Consider the following 8171-nt stretch of genomic DNA (forward strand, 5'->3'; position numbering starts at 1 on the left):
GGAACTCAAACTGTGAAAATATGTGCATATACGTCTAAATCCCTGCCAGTCACATGCAGCAGATGTGCCACATGGTTCTATTTCACACGTTTTTAAATGCGTCATTTGAAAATTTTTTAAGCCCTTGATTTTATTTGTTATTTGATTTGCCATTGTTTGTTGAACAAGGAAATATTCTAATCCTTGCTGATGACACCACAATGTATTTTCATGGTAACAAAATTTCACATGTTGAATCAATTCTAAATCAAAACCTCTATCAAATTCAAAACTGGTGTCATCACCATCCTATGATTTTTGAATACTGACAAAACAAAGTTTTAGTTAATGGGAACACTAAAAAAAAATCAAAATTAGCAAATCCTAAAACTCTCCGGTCATTTCTTGGAAAGCGTTATGATGTAGAAATTATTAGATTATCTTTCGGTGAACCTGTCGTGTAGATCTGGTTTGCAAAACTCTTTTACATTAATTATTAACTCTACGAAAAAAAGGTAACTCCACTACCTACTACAAAGTTATTTGATAATGCTTTTATTTTGCCATCGATCAATGTATATTCATTTGTGGTTACTGGCCACTAAGCATGTGAATAGAATCTACAAACTTCAAAAATGAGCAGCTAGGGTCATTTTAAATGAAAAATATTATGCACCTTCAGTACCTTTATTAGGATTCTGGGCTTCCTGTAAAATGTAGCATAAAGAACTATATAGGGTTTCTGTCATTTTCGGCCGCAAAATTTCGACGTAAAAAATATTGCACAATTACTTTTTTTCTTTTTTTAAATAATTTCTTCCAACAGGTGCTTTTTTTATTGTTGTAGCACGATGATTTAAAGGAGATCCGAAATCTGTAAACCGCATGTTTTTCAGAAATGACGTTTTCAGAGCAAAATCGGGGGCAACAAGCCTTGAGTTTAACATGAGCGACGTCGTGAACAAGAATGATATTATCACTTAAAATGTGGTTTTTAATAAAGAATTTTAGTTTTAAATATCAAACTTGTTCACGAAGTCGCACGTATTGAAAAAAGTTTGAAACTGATTACAAGCATATACATGTACATGTATGTATTTTGTTATCCGCCATATTGAAAAAAATGCATTTTCACGGCATAGATGTCACGCGTTATATTTATCTATTCACCACGTAAAATAAACATACGATATTGTTAATGTGTAAATAGTTGTTGTTAACTTATTACTTGTCACTTTTTAAAATTTGATTTGTGCACATCATATGGAGTAAATAAATAAATCGAGATCGATATTCTATCCTTCCTTTGTCAAGTACGCAATGTCATGGTCATGATATGAAAAGAAAGAAGTTGGCGGATCTTACATATCTGTTTGTGTCTACTTTTACAAACCAACAGAAATGATTACGGTATATACCTTTTTTTTTCATTTTATAACGAAGATTTATATTTGAAAGAGTCTAAATCTTTTAAATTGGCCTACTTTAGTTCGGCAATTTAATATGTTTTAATTATTGAATAATAATATTGATAATAAACATATTGACGTGTTATAGTAATAAGATATCCTAGCCTATATTTTGAATTTTTAAAATTCAGTTGCAAGCTTTTATAAACGACTGAATAATTAAACAAGCGAATCTTTTAATAAAATGATTCCATCATTTAAACAATTTTGAACAGTCCCGTCGACCACGGGTTCACGATATTGAAAGGAAGTTGTTCGTAAGAAAAGTGAAAAATTACTCTTCCTTTCATAAAGAGTTGGTAAAAATAACAACAAATCAAGACAGTAATTACTTCAGCAAAATCTTTGAAAATGCTGGAAGTTAGTTGAAAAAGAAAATGTATATTTGCATAAAATATACCTAAAATATTTTTAAAAAGTTGATGAGAAAAATTAAATATTTAAGGTTCACATCACTAGGGCGGCGGTATTACATATTATGGCCTAGGTCTTGTGAATATTTTTATCTTCCATATTTTAGTCTATGTACTTGTGTTGTACAATGAAATGACAAAACCATTCTTTATTCACATTTTATCAGAAAATGACGTAGTACAGTGTGACGTCATAGTTGTGCGCCAAGCATAGTGCGTTAGGCCTAAATGAAAATTATTGTATACTGTATATGTAGTACATTTTACAAAAAGACATTTCTTCATTAATTTCATGATCATGTCAATTTATTGGTATCGGTTGACATGTGCATGTTATAGCCTACACATGTGCATATTTCAACACTGAACTATTGATTTGTATTGTAGTGCTGCGGCGTGATTTTTAATAACAGTTTGAGAAAAATAATACCATTTGTTGTGAATTGTGACAAATTTTAATTGGATCAATAATTGATATAAAGAATTCAAATCATGATGAAGTTGTTTCTTCATTTCCTAAAAAGTTATTGAACGCTACGAAACATTAAAAATTGATAGTTGTAGGATAGTGTGATTTAATGTTTTGGCCGATCATTTGATTTTACCATTAAACGTTTTGTTTAAGATCTATACACTGTACGTGTTTGTGTACGGATATTTATTTTATTAGATGCATTTTTATATATATTGTGTTGATGATTTTTGAATTTTGAAATATGCATTAAAATTGTTCATCATCAGAGAATTTTACGAACAAATATTTAACTGAAATTGACCGAAGTTTATCCTGTATGAATGCGTCGTTAGTGGGTAACTTCGACCAATGTTAAGGGACACGATACAATGCAACTTCCACTAGAAGGAATTCATGGTCGTACATACGAAAATTATTAAAAGAACTATTACGATGCATGTATATATTCAATTCTAATTCTACATAGGTGAAAACTCATCTTTTCGTTAACATGCATGAATGTGCATCTCTAACATGCTTTCACCATCTATTTTTTTTTTAGCCTTGCGTTACATTTTTAATATGCTAGCAGTAATGCAAGTTAACCAATACACATACCTTAGGAATCAAACGCGATAAAAATAATATGAAGGCAATGAAATCTGAGAAATAAATAGTTTTCCCTTAAAAGCTGATCATAGCTTACTAGATCAAACCTTCAATTAAAAAATCGGTCGACATTACACCATCCCATTTACTATTAATGAGTAAACCACAGCCCTTTTACAGAGTCTAGTTGCAATTGCATACATGTATCTTCTCAGTTGAAATGGTGGCGTTATGATCAATACAATGACACTCTTAGACATATTTAATTGTTCACAGAAAATAAATCAGACACGTAGTGGGGGATGGGGGGGGGGAGGAGCGCCTCCCCCATTTTTTTTTTTTTCAAGCAATACTTGTTACCATGGAAATTGCTCATTTAAAGGCTGGTCCCTTTTTTTCTTGCAGTATAGTGAAATCAGGGTACTATGGTATTGTATGAATAAAATTTCGTTATGAAAAAAGTTGAGTCCGACCGACCCCCCCCCCCCCCCCCCCCCAATAGGATTTTCGAGTTTGGACAATTTTCCTCTTTTTTTTTCTTGTCAGAGTTTTTCAGGAAAGTTGATTTTTTTTCTAAGGTTGCACCTCCACCTCCACTTTTAAAAACAATACTGCGTACCTGTATACTGCTATATATATAGTATGTGAAAGGATATTTCAGCTATCCTCACCACGCGACATTTTATAGACCAAAACCTTTATCTATCTATCTATCTATCTATCTATCTATCTATCTATCTATCTATCTATATATATATATATTAGGGATGTCAACGAGTACCCGGTTAACCGGGTACTCAATCGAACGTCTGAGTATCAGATACTAATATCGCTAATCGGTTACTCGGATGTATTTTTTTTTTATCAAAAACTTATAAAAAATGCAACTTCAAAATGAATTGTCCATGTTTAACTTGTAATTAGCGTCACCCACACCTGTTAGTAACCCGTTATTGCTTGGTCTGTGTACTTGTTTATACAGTAGTTACCGTGACCAATCACCTGGTACACAGCTGTTATCACTTCTTGTGGCCCGTTATTTTTTGGATGGCTTTAATGACTTTAATGGCTTTAATGGCTTTAATGCTTCAATAAATGTACAACTCTACTAATATCTTTATCAGCTGATTGTTCTTTTTGCCAATCAATGTTAAAAAATTCACATGAATCATGACATGAAGTATCAGGTAAGGAAGAAATGTTCGACTCACTCTGTGCCTCATCTTGTACAATACCAGTACTTACAGTCATACATGAAGCTGATGTGAGGTTGTCGGGTAGGAATATATTCTCAAAGTAGGGACAGTTTTCTCTCTCTGTAGTATGTGCATTACAGATGGACTGGACCACATCAGGAATAACTTCTGTTTCTAAGGGTCTTCTGGATAAGCCATCTGCATCTGCATTGTTAATACCCTTCCGGTAACGGATTGAAAAATGAAAGTTGCTCAAAGCAGCCAGCCATCGATGACCTGTGGCATCAAGTTTAGCAGTGGTTAGGATGTAGGTGAGGGGGTTGTTATCAGTGATGACCTCAAAGTAATTTCCAAACAGGTAGTCATAGAATTTTTCTGTTACGGCCCATTTCAAAGATAAGAATTCCAATTATGCGCAGAATAGTTTCTCTCACTGTTCTTCAAACCTCTGCTGGCATAAGCTATCACACGCTTCTCACCATTCTGCTGCTGGTAAAGTACTGCTCCCAAACCATTCCTTGATGCATCTGTATGGAGGATGAAAGGCTTGTCAAAGTCAGCATAGGCAAGGATTGGTGGTGATGTTAGTTTCCGTTATATTTCCTCAAAGGCCTGAGACTCCTGATCTCCCCATCTCCATGGTGGTGGTTTGACTTTTTCCTTAGTGTTCGTTGAATGGCCCTTCAGAAGATCATTAAGGGGTTTAATTATTTTAGAATAATCTTTAACATACCTCCTGTAATAACCTGCGAATCCTAGAAAGGTACGAAGTGTGTTGATATTGTGCGGGACTGGCCATGTAGAAATAGACTTGATCTTCTCTGGGTCTGTAGCTACACCTGCTTTACTTACCACATGTCCTAAGTAGGTAACACTCTCTTTGAAAAACTCACACTTCTTGGCCTTAAGCTTAAGATGATGTTTCCCAAGTCTCTGAAACACAGATGTTAGTCGGTCCAAGTGTTCGTCAAATGTCTGGGAAAATATGAGTATGTCATCGAGAAAAACAAGACAGTCTCTCAAGTTCAACTCACCCATACATCGTTCCATAATCCTCTGAAAAGTTGCAGGTGCATTTGTCAATCCAAACCCCATTCTGTTGCACTCATAGTGACCAACACCGCTGACCGAAAAGGCTGTCTTCTCTTTATCCCTCTCTTCTATCTCAACTTGCCAGTAAGAACTGGTTAAATCTAGTTTGGTGAAGAAATTTGACCCAACCAATCTGTCGATAGTGTCATCGATGCGAGGAAGGTTGTATGCGTCCTTGATGGTTCTGGAGTTGAGTTTCCTGTAGTCTATGCAGAAACGTAAACTACCTCTTTCTTTCTGACCAATACTATGTTGGAGGAATATGGGCTCTGGGATGGTCTAATAGCTCCAACATCCAGCATCTCCTTGAGGTGTTCTCGTACTTCTGCATACATTCCTGAGTGGAATCCGTCTATATGGTTCTTTGAATGGTGTGTTGTCGGTAAGCTTAATTTCATGTTTTAAAATATCAGTCTTACCTATATCGGTTGGTCCATCTGAAAATAAATGTGTCCAACAGGAGAGAAACTTCTTAGCTTCACTTACTTGTTTAGAAGTTAAGTTCTCCTCTGATATCTTGATGTCCAATTCCTGCAGAGACTTTTCTGACTTCTTAATACCTTGTTCCGATGATTCAGGATTCCAAGAGTCCACCATCTTTACACCACTGACTGAACATAAAAGTGATTTTGGGGGTATATGTACAATAGAGGCTGAAATATTGCAAACCCTGACAGGAATACTAGTCGTACGTTTACCCTGGGTAAGGGGAATAACTCTAGGACAAACAATGAGACCTCCTGATAATGAAGTATTTGTTTGCTCAGTCAAAGCTGATACAATACCATGGTTATTTCTTACCAGACCTCTGATTACTTTTGTCTCATTTGGTAACACTTGAATGGTATACTTGTTAGTTGTCTTTACTGGTGTCTCTTCATTCATACTGTCAAATGCTAACTTCCATTCTGTTGGAACATCTTCTGAATCAGTGGAATTTTGGTTATAAGCATTCCTGTAAAAACGAATGAAATTAGTTCCAATGAGCATGGGCACTTGCTTTGAATAATTTGTTTGGGGAACTACCAGAACAGGAATAGTATATGTAGAATTACCAAAGCAAGGTACACAAATGTCAATTTCAGTATAGCCACTATATGGCAAAGCACTGCCATTAGCACTTTGAACATTAAGTTCAAATTCTGAAAGGTCAAATAACTCAGGCCTGGGGTTAAAATTTTTGAAAAATTCTTCTGAAATACAGGTTATCATGGATCCCGAGTCAATGAGTGCTTTGGTCTTTATGCCATTGACAATAATATCAGATTCATTGGATTCTCCAACTAACCTGTACAAAAGACTGGCTGAATTTTTAGAATAATTAGGGCTTTTTTTAAATGCACCTCCAGTCTGCCCCGCAACAGGAGATGAAACTAGTTTAAAGTACTACCTGTACCAAACCCATTCATGTTACCAGACTGTTGAGTTCTGCCAGTAAGCTGCCTCTGTTGCCATGGTTGCTGAGTCTGTTGCTGAATCTGGTGCTGTTGTTGATTTTGCTGTTGGTAGGGATGCTGACTCTGCTGCCCCCTCTGTTGCTGGTACTGCTTGTTTGGAGGTTGCTGAAGCAGATTCTGAGATTGAAAATACATTCCTCTGCCCCTGTTGGCAAATCTCTTTCTGCCCTGGAAACTTCCTCTGTAGTTATTATTGATGGAGGAATTTGTCTGAAAAGAATCTGTATGATTAGAACCAAATGTTTGGGTTTGATGATTTGCATTGGAACTTTGCTCAATTTTACCCATTCTGCTATCAAGTTTCTTCATCTGAGAAAGTAATTCTGTAAGTTGTTTTTGCATATTTTGCAGTTCATAATTTTGTATAGTCAATAAATCTACATTATTTGACATAGCCACACTTGATTTTGGAACTGAATTTACAGATTTCAAACTAGTTTCCTCTTGTTCAATCTGTCTTATTTCTCTAAGAAGGGAGTGAAACTCTTTCACAGTTTCGTACTTGTGCCTTGTTGCATTTCTTAATTGTGTGCTTCTTAGACCTGACCAAAACTTTGATCTCAACATTGCATCTTTTGCACTAGCATCAACATGTCCTAACTTAACAGCTTTTGTAATGCACTGCTCTAATCTAGAGCCATATGAAACAATTGTGTCACCTTCTCTCTGGTGGTCGCTGTAAAAATTCTGCATGATGTTCTCTGGTGTTGACACATTACCGAAAAAGTCTTCGAGCTTCGAGAGTATTGTGTCAGTAGTCGCACCTTCGCCGAGAGGAATAAGCATTTCACGGGCTTGACCTTTTAAGGAACTACGAACAAGCTGTAATAAATCATTCTCAGTTAACTGATTTTTCAGACATCTAACCTCATATGCCCAAACATCAAAACTGACTTCACCCTTTTGATCAGTACCACTAAAAAATGGGATTTTAACTCTACTGCTATTTGGCATCAGAGCATGATTAGATAACATTGAAGAGGTAAATATTGGGGATGCAGATGGCAAGTTTGGAGCAACCTTGGGTTTAGCACCATCAAATTCAAATTCTGGTAATTTTCCTTGTGGTTTAAACTGACTTACTGGTGTTTCTTTTTCTAAAGCAGTTTTATTTACCAACAAGTCATATTCCTCTTTGGGTATGATTCTATATTTGTTCTCAGAATTGATTTCATTAATCAATTGTTGTAATTCATCAACAGATTCGCTGCTTGCCATTATCGCAAAGTTTAGCGCACAAAATAAAAACAATGTGTATCTAATTATGACACGCATGCACACCACACTCAGGTCCACTGCAGCTGAAACAGTCAATGTAATAATAAATTGTTAGCAGTCTTTCTTGTCCATAAGTTGGTTCACGTCGCTGTGGAAAAGTTAGTATTCGCTGCAAACAAGATATTGTGACATGCAACATGCAAAATAGGACACGGGGAGGGGGGATTCAAAGATACTACACAAAACACATTGACAGTCAACAAAACATAGACAATTGTAGACAA

This window comes from Saccostrea echinata, unplaced genomic scaffold (assembly GCF_033153115.1).
Source record: "Saccostrea echinata isolate AGI-Se365-2 ecotype Australia unplaced genomic scaffold, CSIRO_AGI_Sech_v1 ptg000006l, whole genome shotgun sequence".
Taxonomy (NCBI): domain Eukaryota; kingdom Metazoa; phylum Mollusca; class Bivalvia; order Ostreida; family Ostreidae; genus Saccostrea; species Saccostrea echinata.